General features: G+C 41.6%; 1 long non-coding RNA gene across 4 annotated transcripts in view; it reads right to left on the minus strand.

The window, feature by feature from the left end:
• The window catches only part of LOC107976311 (uncharacterized), a 57,131-nt gene extending 45,254 nt beyond the window's left edge, over positions 1-11,877 (minus strand). For 2 of the 4 annotated variants that reach the window (XR_008536731.2, XR_001720178.3), the window contains exons 1-4: positions 11,770-11,877; positions 11,551-11,652; positions 7,229-7,294; positions 4,011-4,148 (exon numbers count right to left, since the gene is read on the minus strand). This is a non-coding gene — a long non-coding RNA (uncharacterized LOC107976311). Of the gene's footprint in view, positions 1-2,553; positions 2,759-4,010; positions 4,149-7,228; positions 7,295-11,550; positions 11,653-11,744 lie in introns of those variants that run through there. The other 2 variants (XR_001720179.2, XR_008536730.2) reach the window with 2 other exon arrangements.
• Positions 11,878-13,658: the final 1,781 nt, after the last annotated feature.

The following is a 13,658-nucleotide window of genomic DNA, read 5'->3' on the forward strand; positions in this document are numbered from 1 at the left end:
CAAACAAATGGAAGAACATTCCATGCTCATGGGTAGGAAGAATCAATATCGTGAAAATGGCCGTACTGCCCAAGGTAATTTATAGATTCAATGCCATCCCCATCAAGCTACCAATGACTTTCTTCACAGAATTGGAAAAAACTACTTTCAAGTTCATATGGAACCAAAAAAGACCCTGCATTGCCAAGTCAATCCTAAGCCAAAAGAACAAAGCTGGAGGCATCATGCTTCCTGACTTCAAACTATACCACAAGGCTACAGTAACCAAAACAGCATGGTACTGGTACCAAAACAGAGATATAGATCAATGGAACAGAACAGAGCCCTCAGAAATAACGCCACATATCTACAACTATCTGATCTTTGACAAACCTGACAAAAACAAGCAATGGGGAAAGGATTCCCTATTTAATAAATGGTGCTGGGAAAACTGGCTGGCCATATGTAGAAAGCTGAAACTGGGTCCCTTCCTTACACCTTATACAAAAATTAATTCAAGATGGATTAAAGACTTAAATGGTAGACCTAAAACCATAAAAACCCTAGAAGAAAACCTAGGCAATACCATTCAGGAGATAGGCATGGGCAAGGACTTCATGTCTAAAACACCAAAAGCAATGGCAACAAAAGCCAAAATTGACAACTGGGATCTAATTAAACTAAAGAGCTTCTGCACAGCAAAAGAAACTACCATCAGAGTGAACAGGCAACCTACAGAATGGGAGAAAATTTTCACAACCTACTCATCTGACAAAGGGATAATATCCAGAATCTACAATGAATTCAAACAAATTTACAAGAAAAACACAAACAACCCCATCAAAAAGTGGGCAAAGGACAGGAACAGACACTTCTCAAAAGAAGACATTTATACAGCCAAAAAACACATGAAAATATGCTCACCATCACTGGCCATCAGAGAAATGCAAATCAAAACCACAATGAGATACCATCTCACACCAGTTAGAATGGCAATCATTAAAAAGTCAGGAAACAACAGGTGCTGGAGAGGATGTGGAGAAATAGGAACACTTTTACTCTGTTAGTGGGACTGTAAACTAGTTCAACCATTGTGGAAGTCAGTGTGGCGATTCCTCAGGGATCTAGAACTAGAAATACCATTTGACCCAGCCATCCCATTACTGGGTATATACCCAAAGGATTATAAATCATGCTGCTATAAAGACACATGCACACATATGTTTATTGTGACACTATTCACAATAGCAAAGACTTGGAACCAACCCAAATGTCCAACAATGATAGACTGGATTAAGAAAATGTGGCACATATACACCAGGGAATACTATGCAGCCATAAAAAATGATGAGTTCATGTCCTTTGTAGGGACATGGATGAAATTGGAAATCATCATTCTCAGTAAACTATCACAAGGACAAAAAACCAAACACCGCATGTTCTCACTCATAGGTGGGAATTGAACAATGAGAACACTTGGACACAGGAAGGGGAACATCACAATCTGGGGACTGTTGTGGGGTGGGGGGAGGGGGGAGGGATAGCATCAGGAGATATACCTAATGCTAAATGACGAGTTAATGGGTGCAGCACACCAGCATGGCACATGTATACATATGTAACTAACCTGTACATTGTGCACATGTACCCTAAAACTTAAAGTATAATAATAAAAAAAAGACATACATGTGGCCAAGATGCATATGAAAAAAAGCTCAATATCACTCATCATTAGTGAAATGCAAATCAAAAACACAATGAAATACCATCTTATACAAAGTGGCTATTAATGAAAATTTTAAAAAAAACAGATGCTGGCGAGGTTTTGGAGGAAAGGAACGCTTATATATTGCCAGTGGGAGTGTCAATTAGTTTAACCATTATGAAAAGCAGTGTGGCAATTTCTCAAAGAATTGAAGGCAGAACTACCATTTGACCCAGCAATCCCATTTCTGGATATATGCCCAAAGGAATATGAATCGTTCAATCATAAAAACACATACATGTGTATGTTCCTTGCTGTACTATTCACAATAGCAAAAGACGTGGCAGCAACCTAAATGCCACATTGTCTCTTTATCAAGTCTAAATGGTAGACTTGATAAAGAAGATAAAGGATAGCCATAAAAAAGAGCAAGATTATGTCCTTTGCAGGAACACGGATGGAGCTGGTGGCCATTATCCTTAGCAAGCTAATGCAGGAACAGAAAACCAAATATTGCATATTCTCACTTATAAGTGGGAGCTAAACAATGAGAAGACAAGGACACAAAGAGGGGAACAAAAGACACTGGGGCCTGCTTGAGGGTGGAGGATAGGAAAAGGGAGAGGATCAGAGAAAATAACTATTGAGTACTAGGCATAGTACCTGTGTAACAAAATAATCTGTACAACAAACTCCCATGACACGAGTTTATCTCTATAAAAACCTGCACATGTACCCTTGAACCTAAAACAACAGTTTAAAAAAAGAGGAAAAAAAAAAAGAAAAGAAATCATTATTCATGAGAGAAAGATAAAATCACAAGGAGATATATTTTTATTCTACTAGAATAGCTAATTAAAAGGGCTAACATCACTAAATGTGGAGGAATTAGAACTTTCATACATTATTAGGGTGAATGTACAATGGTACAACCATTTTGAAAAGCAATTTGCCAAATCTTTACAAATGTAAACACGGAACTCTCCTATAACAAAGCAATATCACATTCCCATATCTGCAGGAAAATGCTTGTGTAATAATGTTCATAGCAGCTCTCTTCATAATTTCCTATAACTGAAAACAACACAAATGTCCATCAGTAAGAGAATGGAGAAATATATGATGCATTCCTACAAAGAAATACTTGTCAGTAATAAAAACAGCCAATAACCAACAACATGGATACATCTCAAAAACATAATCTGTTCAAATAAAAAATACATAAATAGAGTATGTGCTATAGGATTTCATTCATGTGTAGTTTAAAGAACGGGTAAAACTAATTTACAGTGGCAGACATCAGAATAGTGGTTGCCTCTTACTGGGGAGAGGATTAGTGAAGAAGAGGAAAAAAGGGTTTTCTAAGTCAACATTCTTCATCTCAATCAGGGTGTTGAGCACCTGGGTACATGCATTTGTCAAAACTCATGAACTATAAAATTAAGATTGATGCACGTAATTGTGCAGTAAATTATGCTGACATTAAGGGAAGAGAAAAAAACACACTTAGACCATCTACTAGGTCAGAAAACCATCCTCATCTCTGTTATCTTGAGTTATGCTCACCTGCATCAACCAACAAAGCCCAGCAGATGAAATTAAATATTGTGTACTGGATTTCAACACTGTTCATAAAATAGAATAACAGCAACATAAGTGGCTTAAATTTGTCATCATCTCATAAATGTTTAGTCGTATTCATTAAATAACTCTTTTGAATCTTTCTAACTAATTTAGAAAAATGTAAATTACAAGACATGCACAAAGCTTCTTCCCTCTCATATTTTCCTTTTGCTCAGCCTTGGCAAAAGTGTTCCATTCTAAGGCCTGATGTTGAGAGGTGAAGCCGGCTGGGCTTCTGGGTTGGGTGGGGACTTGGAGAACTTTTCTGTACAGCTAAAGGATTGTAAACGCACCAATCAGCACTCTGTCAAAACGGACCAATCAGCTCTCTTTAAAACGGACCAATCAGCTCTCTGTAAAATAGACCAATCAGCTCTCTGTAAAATGGACCAATCAGCAGGATGTGGGTGGGGCCAGATAAGGGAATAAAAGCAGGCCACCCACGCCCACAGGGGCAAACTGCTGGGTGGTCCTCCATCTCTTGGGAGCTTTGTTGTTTTGCTATTCACAATAAATCTTGCTGCTGCTGGCTGTTTGGGTCCGCACTACCTTTATGAGCTGTAGCACTCACCGCCTAAGGTCTGTAGCTTCACTTTTGAAGCCAGCGAGACCACGAACCCAGCAGAAGGAAGAAACTCCTGACACATCTGAACCAGAAGGAACAAACTCCGGACACACCATCTTTAAGAACTGTAACACTCACCGTGAGGGTTGGTGGCTTCATTCCAGATGTCAGCGAGACCAAGAACCTACCAATTCCGGACACAATGTGAGCGGGGGTCACTGGCTGGTAGCTGAAGGTCAAGTCGGCTTCCACTGGAATTCATCCAGCTGTTTTCTCCTGGAAAGAGGAAATAAGCTAACGCTGACACTAGCCCATCTTCATTTCAGTTTCAGGAGCCAACTGAACACAGCGGTGGACTGTAGCCACCACATCTGCAATATGTCCAAAGCACTAAACCCCAGCGCGTAATGACACCTCTGCAGTAGCCAGTACCCGTAGTACATTTTTGTAAATGTCCCCCTAGCAAACGGGCTATTCCAGAACCAGACAATACTGCCATCAAGAGCTGTATGTCATTATTAGCTGGACAAGAGAACAGAGACAGTGGCTATGTCTGTTGTCTAGCAGGAGGAAGCAAATAGAGAAAAGGGAGGAGAAGAAAGATAAAGGGATTTTAGTTTTTGTTTATACCAGTTATCAAGACTCTATCACCAGTGATTTTATTTTATTTTAGAAAAGTCTAAAATAAAGGCCAGGGCTGCTCTTGAACGACTGGCCTCAAGGGCTCCACCTGCTTTGGCCTCCCAAGGTGCTGAAATTAGCAGAATGAGCCACCATGCTTTGGGCACACCAGTGATTTTAAAAATGCATTTGGCGGCGGGGCGGGGGGCAGGTGGCTCACGCTTGTAATCCCAGCGCTTCGGGAGGCCGAGGCGGGCGGATGACGAGGTCAGGAGATAGAGACTATCCTGGCTAACGCGGTGAAACCCTGTCTCTACTTAAAAAAAACAAAAACAAAAACAAAAATTAACTGGGCGCCGTGGCGGGCGCCTATAGTCCCAGCTACTCGGGAGGCTGAGGCAGGAGAATGGCGTGAACCCGGGAGGCGGAGCTTCCAGTGAGCCGAGATTGCGCCACTGCACTCCAGCCTGGGCGAAAGAGCGAGACTCCGTAAAAAAAAAAAAAAAAAAAAAAAAAAAAAAAAAAAAGAATGCATTTGGGGCAAGTTAACCAAATTAACTACAGAATTAAGATTTCCTCAACTGTACTGACCATCTCCTCTGCAGGAGAATGCCTCCTGAAACTGTGTTTCTAACTACCTTTAGAAACTTTAAATAGTGCCAACACTGACGCTAGGGTCTTCCCTGAGGCTTTTTCATTCTCTTTAGCATCCTTAATACATATTTAAAGAACACTCTTTTAACCTTTCTCTTTAGCAGTTCCATTCCTGATGCTTCGCTCCTGAATTGAATAACTCGTCTAGGACAACCTTTCTGTCTGTGAGCATTTGTAATAGAACGTTTTCCAAGCAACACCAATGCCTGCGTCCTTTGGTAAGGGAGCTAAAAAGAAAGAGTACCGCTGCTTCATTCACCTGTGTCCCAAAGCCGCTGCTCAGAATCTCTGCCTCTCCAAGGGCAACCTGCTTGTCCTCAGAGGGATCCTCCTCCCTGTTGTACTCAGTTAGGATGTACACATCCAGGACTGCAGCCACTTTTGCTGCTTGAGAGACCTAAGTGAGACTGTTTACCCCACCCGTGAGCAAGCTTCTCTCTCAAAACTTTACCTCTTAAATAAAAATGGATCCATGAGCTGTGCAGCTGCTCCAGCTTGGGGCTCCTGTGTGACCCAGCAAATAACCAAACTCAACTTTGGTTTGCTGAGCACTGTCAGGCATTCATCATTCTCAGGAAAAGGGACTCAGATAGGATCCCAAATCTTTGATTGCCTAACATAGCCAAAGCCCAATAAAATCCTGGGAAAAATAAATGCAAGAGGACACTAACGGCAAAAGCACATTCTGCAGGACTGAGTTCTAGCTTTGGGCCTAAATTCTAGCTCGGCTCTAACCATTGTGAGTTTGAGTGATACATAACTAGACTAGGGAGGACAAATTAGTGAGCTGCATGCTCTGGGACCTCCTGAAACACCCCTGGCAGACACTGATGATCCATAGTGACCCAGATGTGGCCTCAGAATCCTTCCCGACACAGCACTTTTTGGTACCGGAGAGGAAACCTATCTACAACCTTGCACTAGATTAAGCGTAGACCTAAGAAGCCTGTCCATTGGCCTCTGTCCTAGTCTTTGTTCTTTCTTGTCTTTGGAGGGTGGGCAGGTGTTGTAATGAAGGAGGTCTCTTCTCTCCAAACGAGAGGCATTCTAAATCCCCTTGTAGCCCTAGAAGAGAATTCTTAGAAATTCTTAAAATTAGGGATACAAAAGGGCCTGAGATTCACCAAACAATTCTCCAAGTAGAAACAAGACTTTTTAATGCTTTACCCCAAACTGTGTTCTGGATCCATTTCAGATTGCTTCCTCTCTCGGCTAGCACTGGCAGGAAGGGTCATAGTGGGAGGGAGGATTGGAGTCTCCACTCATGTTCAAATGTGTAACTAATTGTAGGGATTTGCATAGCCATTGTTACGTGAAAAAATATTGTTATATCTTCATTTTAAAGATTAGAAATCAGAGGCAAAGGTCTTGAGGTCATAGAGCCAGCAGGGGTCAGAGCTGGACTGAAAAATGCCCATGGCCGGGCGAGGTGGCTCACACCTGTAATCCCAGCTTCTTGGGAGGCTGAGGCGTGAGAATCCCTTGAACCTGGTTGCAGTGAGCCAAGATCCTGGCACTGCTCTCCAGCCTAGGTGATGCAGCAAGACTGTCTTAAAAAAAAAAAAAAAAAAAAAAAAGCCCATGGTGCGGGTCCCTTGCTTCAACCTTCTCCTAGATAGTCCCCTTGACAAGAGGACTAGGAATCAACAATGTCTGTGGATCACAATAGGACTGGGCTTAACAGTAAACTGAATGATAATGTGGGCTAATGAAAAAGCCCACCACCTCCTCACCACTGCTCCTTCCGCACAACCTCCCCTCACATACATCTGCCTCAGCCCCAGTGCCCTGGTCCCTGGCACTCTACAATAAAGAATTCATCGTTTTGGAGTAATCATAGCTTCCACTGGTCATTCTTTTTTTCCCGTCAAGATACCCCTGAAAAGAATACACTTCCTTCATCACTCTCACCTTAGCATGGTAGTAGGCTGACAGAAGGCTTTTCTGTAGCACAAAACTTACCCCAGCTTTAGGGATGCACTAGCTACCTTGTTAGAAAAAAGGAGAGTATCTCCTACAAAGGCAGAAGGAAGCTTGGACTCGACAGCTGGACAGAAAGAGCTCCACCCCCTAATACTCACTCAGGTGTGGTCATCCCCCTGTGGTTTCACTTTTCTTGTTTTCAGTTAGCCATAGTTAACTGCCGTCTGAAAATATTACATACAATAAGATACTTTGGGAGAGAGAGAGAGACCACATTCACATAACTTTTATTAAGTATATTGTATTATTATAAGTGTTCTATTTTATTATTAGTTACTGTTGTTCATCTCTGCTATAGTTTGGATGTTTGTCAAGTAAACCTCATGTTGAAATTTGATTCCCTATGTTGGAGGTGGGGCCTGATGGGAGGTGTTTTGTTCCTGGGTGTGGACCCTTCATGAACAGACGGATGCCCTCCCTGGGAGTGGGAAGACAGTTAATTGTCTCTCCGTTAATTCTCAAGAGAGCTGATTTTTAAAAAGAGGCCGGCCCCTCCCTCCCCTCTCTTGCTTTCTTTCTTCATGGGATCTGCATATGCCAGCTCTCCTTCCCCTTCTGCCATGAGTGGAAGCAGTCAAATAAACCTCTTTTCTTTATAAATCGCCCAGCCTCATTTATTCCTTTACAGCAGCACACATGGACTAAGACAATTCTTCCTGTGCCTAATTTACAAATTAAACTTTATTATCCATATGTATGTGTAAGGACAAACATAGTGGACATGGCATTTGGTACTATCTATGGTTTCAGGCACCCACTGGGGGGTCATAGAATGCATGCCCCATGCTTAAGAGGGGCTTCCTGGACTAACAGCCTGGCCTTTTCTAGATGAGCACAGATTGGCCCAGGGCAAGGAAGATGACTCATAGATTCTACTAAGTCTTGAATCTACTTGTCCATTTTAGCTCTCCTCCGTGGTGGGGAGTGGGTAGTCCTCCTCAGGAAACAAAGGCTTTCCAGAAGACAAACTTCCAAGCTTGTTACCTGAGTTTAACCTGTCCTTTTTCTTATGCTTTCTGGCTAAAGTGCTAACAAATCTCATTTTCATATTGATTTACTTGGCAGAAAGTTCATTATGAACACTGATAAGCCAGAAATTCAAGGAAAAAAAACTCAGCCTCTTCCATTATTAATTAAAAAGAAAAAAAATTGGCTGAGTGTGGTTGCTCACATCTATAATCCCAGCACTTTGGGAGGCTGAGGCAGGAATTATCACTTGAGGCCAGGAGTTCAAGACCAGCCTGGGCAATATAGTGAGACCCTGTCTCTGCAAAAATAAAATATTAAAAAAAAAAATGAGAAAGAAATAAACAAATTTTAAAAACAGAGCTGACTCTGGTGCTGAAATCATTCCTAATTCTCAGGTGACAAAGGGCCTGGATGCAGTCTGGGGACACATCAAATGAAGGTGCGTGCAAGTGACACTAAAGCTCCAGGACGTGATGCAGATGTCCGCATAACTGGCTGGGACCAAGAGCGCATCTGAGCCTCTGCAACTCTCTCATCTCAGGACCACTCAGACCCCCTTGCAAGAGGAAAGGTGAGTCTTACATCCTGTTATATTAAACCTATTAACGTTACTCACACGACACTATCATTCTCTTCAGGTTCGGACAGGAAGGAAATCTTTGTAAAATGTGATATTTATGGGTCAGCTACTTTCTTCCTTTTTTGAGACCCCGAGTATTTTCCACTGCTTCAGCTACCTGAGCATAGGCCAAGGAACAGGCTGGGTGAACATGGGGAGTGTTGGCTGTCCGGGCAGAGTCAGGTATTGTGATGGATGAGCCTTGGCTCCTGTTCCTTGGAGTTAAACGCTCCTATCTTGTTATATCTGTTCTCATTCCACCCTCCTGCTCTGTCAGTAATTCCTGTGCTATGCCTGTGATAGGTGTGCAGGTCTGTGACCATTTTCTGAAGTTGTTTTCTTGATCTCCTTTCCCCATTTATTGCTAATCAGTTCCAAAATCCTTCAAGATTTTCTTTGCTAGCGAGAGATGTTTACCTTGACAACCACATTTTCAGGCTATATCTCCAAAAATAGATTTACAAAGGAAGAAGACAGAGAGACCAAGGCTAGCAAAGGGCTTCTTACGCTGCTGAAGATATTTTTAAATGTCAAATCGCCAGTGGACAAGCTACTAGAGAAGGAGGCCAGGAAGGAACATCAAGGGGCTTTAGGGGGGCTTGGTGGAGGCCACAGAGAACAGCAGTGGAGGGGCAGGACCAGGATCTGAATCCCGAAGACCTGAACTTCCCATTCTGAAAACGGAGCTCAATAATAACCTGCCCTACTTTTGTCAGAAAGCATCGTGTTAATTATTATTACAGGCACAGCCTATGGAACCATACTTCTTTTTTCTCATCTGTATGTTTACAGTGCTCTAGAAGAAAGAGTCTAATTTGATATTTATTGCCATCTTTTAAATAACAGATGATGAGAGATAATATCATATTTCAAAACTAAAAAGAGGGTGAACTTGAGCATCATGACAACATCCAAAGCACTTATTACATTTTACTCCTTTCCATCTCTGAGTATCCTGTGGACAGAGGGCAAGAATAATAAAAAGTAAACTATCTAACTAGATTGGATATTTTCTTAAATTGCAGTTCCAACCATGTCGCTTTCCTGCTCAAAACCCTGCAAGCTGAAATCCCTTCATACAGGGCTAAGCCCTCCCTTTCAGCTTTTTATTTTACATCCTAATTGGATGACTTTATAGGTTCCCAAGTTTACTCTGCCCCCTCCCAACTTCAAAATCTTCACCTGTCAAAACCCTGCTAATTCTTCAAGGTCCATCTCCAAATCCCTTCTTGATTCCTTCTCCTTGATATAAATTCAATCTCTTTCTGTTCCCTTAGGGCATATGTGGGTTTTGTGTGTGCATTCGTGTGTGTGTGTGTGTGCACTGAATCCACTGTGCATTATAGTAACAATTATTTGTACCAGGTATGCCGGTGTCCGAGTGTAGGTGCCTTCCTAAGGGACAGGTGGATTTGTTCATTATTTGGCTGCCTCTTCAATTCCTAACACTGTTGGTTGTGCAGTGTTCCCAGTATTAAATGCCTGCTTACTGAGTCCATTTGTCAAATTATAACTGAATGGGGACCTCATCCCTCCACGTACCCCACTTCAAAGTTAGGAATTATCAGTTAATAACTTGGAAACTATATGTTTCATGTTTGAAGAACAGAATATTAATTCTGAATGGATGCACAAAACATCCTGTCATTTTTCTATTTGGAGCAGTCACCACCCTGACCCAGCCGAGATCGTGACTTTTAATGCTCTGACTTTACGTTTTAATAGCCCCATCTCTTTCTATTTTAAAGTCTGAGATATTCCATATTAAAAAAAATATGGGACAACTAGAGAGAATTGAATTTGGGCATAATGGAAAAGGACTTGGTAAGTCCTCCTTATGCAAAATTTAACTGAATTGGAGTTATCCCAGATATCTATCAGTGTCTTTTATACTCAAAGAAACTGCCACCGACTCTGTTACTAAATATGTGCAGCAGGAAGGCTGAAAGACCAATGTGACCAGCTGTCCTTTCTGCAGTGCATTTGAATGAAGGCTGTTCTTTCCTGAGCAGCTGTAGATGCTGTTTGCTGAGCGTGTTGCTATTTTTGATTCTGCCTTCTTCAAAAGAAGAAAAAGGAAAGAAAGAAAGGAAAAGTCACACCATCTTTGACAGCCCCATACCCAGCTGCTCTCTGTGCACCTTCCCCAGGCTTGGGACTGTAAATCAGCAAATATTCCTAGATTTTCTGTTCCATTTTCAGCTCACTTTATAGCGATTGCTACTAATTGAATCTATGGTCGTACATTTGTCTCACATCTGGATCAGCAGAGAAGTTGTAAGCAATGTTTCAGTAGAGCCGGCTCACTGGCTGCATTCCAGAGCTTCATTTTTTTTGTTCCCATCTAGCAGCTTATTAACGGGTATTGGTTTCTGGGTGACACTGGTTAAACTGCCCAAAAAGATTCATGTGAAGTCTGGAGGCGAATCTGTCTCCTGGCCACATGGCTGCAGGTTCCAGCATTCTGTCAGCATTTAGATCTTCTCCAGCTTGACGCTTCACTTGACCTGGCAGAACCTGCACAGGCAAGGCCACCATCTTGTTTGATCTCTCTGCGCTGTGGTCTACTGATTAGACAACTTGCCTCTTGGGAAGCAGAGTACAATGACTGCTTCCAGATCTTTATTAGCAAAGGAAATCTTTGGCTTTCTGCAGCTGCGTGTGTACCCTCTATTCCCCACAGCTCACTCCTCTATTGTGCTGACTGGCCAGTCTAACATAATTGCTTGCAGAATCCTCCTGGCTCTAGACATTTATACCTCTGGCCTACATTAACAGATGTTAGAGAACATGCACTCCTGCCCTCCAAACCCTCCGGCATCACTAGGGTACCTTGTTCAGCAGGGCCCACTACCCCTCAGCAAAGCAGCTCAGGCCTTCCAGCTGTGACCTTCTTAGGCAGCTTCAATATTCTTCTCATCTGTCAAGGACTTCCTACAAGAAAACAAGGCCTCTCTAGTATTTCCCAGTAAACAGTGCTCAGTGGAAAACATTCTAAATTATTCGTATGAAACTTATAAACTGACCACAGTGTAACTGAAATAAACATACAAGATCCTTCAAAGGAAATCCTACTCCTTCACCTCTTCATGGTGAGGTCTCTGTGGGGTAGGGGCTCATGGTGAGGTCTCTTTGGGGTAGGGGCACAGGCGTGGCTCTGAAACTTGGTGTCCTGAGCTCATCACCAGCCTCTGTCTATTGTGAGCTCACAATCTTTGGAAGCTATTCATCTTCTCTCTTTCAGTTAAGTCATCTGTACAAGAATAATAATAGTACGTACATTGTGGAGTTGGTATGAGAAATAAATGATTTAATATATGTGCATATTATACAAATAAATATAAATTAATTAAGCTATGGAAAATTCTCATTTACATAAACAATTTGTATGTAGTTTATAAAAATCTACTAAATCCATAGTTTTCAGAGTGTTTTAGCTGGCCAAGATGTTGCCAGCACTACCAGATGAATTGCTTTGATCAGTTTTTATGATCCTCCCTCCCCTTCCTGGTTGTGATCATGATAAAGATTTTTTGAAATCCTTGTCTTTCCTCAGCAGCTTAAAGGTCAAGGGAAAAATTATGTAGAATAGTTAGGCATCCTCTTCCACCTATGGTTTTAAAATATCAAAGGCAGATTGTCTATCTTTGTGAGCCAATTTCTGTATATGCAATAGTTGTTACTAAAATATTAGTGTGCAGAAAGACATACATTTCAATCAGATTTTAGTGAGCATTTGCAAATGCACTTAAATACGCTGGAGTCTACCATTGTCTTCGTGTGCTTGCCATAAGTCAAATCAATGAGTTACACATCAGCATTTCTCCTTTGAATGGTGGTAGAAAAGCATATTTCTTATATTTTGTGAACACAAATCAACTAGACTGTCGTGATTGCTTAGACCAAGAAAACAATCACTCATGTTTATTAAATGCCAGAACTATGCTGAAATGTTAATGAAGAAAGAACTGAGTCTGTACAAACAAGAATACATAGCACTGTTCTTTGAGATAAGTGTTTGTATTAGTGGAAAGTTACAATTTAGTGGGGCCACATGATTTACAACAATCATAATTTTATCAGTGAAGTAACTGAAGCCCAAAAAGATGAAGACCACAAAGCTAATTGTCCTTTAACCAAGTTCCTTCCTTTCAACTGCACTTCTCAAGTCAACAAAACAGCTCTCAAATAGAAAATACAGCCAGTGTGAAGTGCTCAAAATAGACATCTGTAATCCTTATTAGGTGCTTGCCAAAATCTCAAATATATTAGATGAGTAAATGGAGTGCAAAGCCTGAAGGTGATGAAGTAACTTCTACTTTAAATCTGATCTATTTAAAAATCTCTGTTTTTCTCAGGGGGAAAAGAAAATCTCTGGCCAGGTTTCCGTGGCTCATGCCTGTAATCCCAGCACTTTGGGAGGCCGAGGTAGACAGATCACTTGAGGTCAGGAGTTCGAGGCCAGCCTGGCCAACATGGTGAAACATCGTCTCTACTAAAAATACAAAAATTAGCAGGGTATAGTGGTGGGCTCTTGTAATCCCAGCTACTCGGGAGGCTGAGGCAGGAGAATTACTTAAACCCAGGAGGCAGAGGTTGCAGTGAGCCGAGATTGCGCCATTGCACTCCACACTGGGTGACAAGAGCAAAACTCTGTCTCAAAAAAAAAAAAAAAAGACTGGTTGTCTTACCTGGCCAGAGCACCAAGATCTACATTGTTGGGCTTTACTCACATTCTTTAATAGCATTTCACAGTAGGAGAAGCAGCAAAAATTAAAATGTAGAAATTGGTCTTGCATTGCCTCATGTTGCTAATTTGATGTGATTCACTAAGCTGCTGTTTGGACTGCACTTTAAATGAGATCAAAACTCACCTTCAGGATTTCAGGCTTATCCTCAAAACCCCCACCACTAAATAACTTTCTAAAATGATCTGAATG

The sequence above is a fragment of the Pan troglodytes genome, chromosome 7 (genome assembly GCF_028858775.2).
Source record: "Pan troglodytes isolate AG18354 chromosome 7, NHGRI_mPanTro3-v2.0_pri, whole genome shotgun sequence".
NCBI classification, from domain to species: Eukaryota; Metazoa; Chordata; class Mammalia; order Primates; family Hominidae; genus Pan; species Pan troglodytes.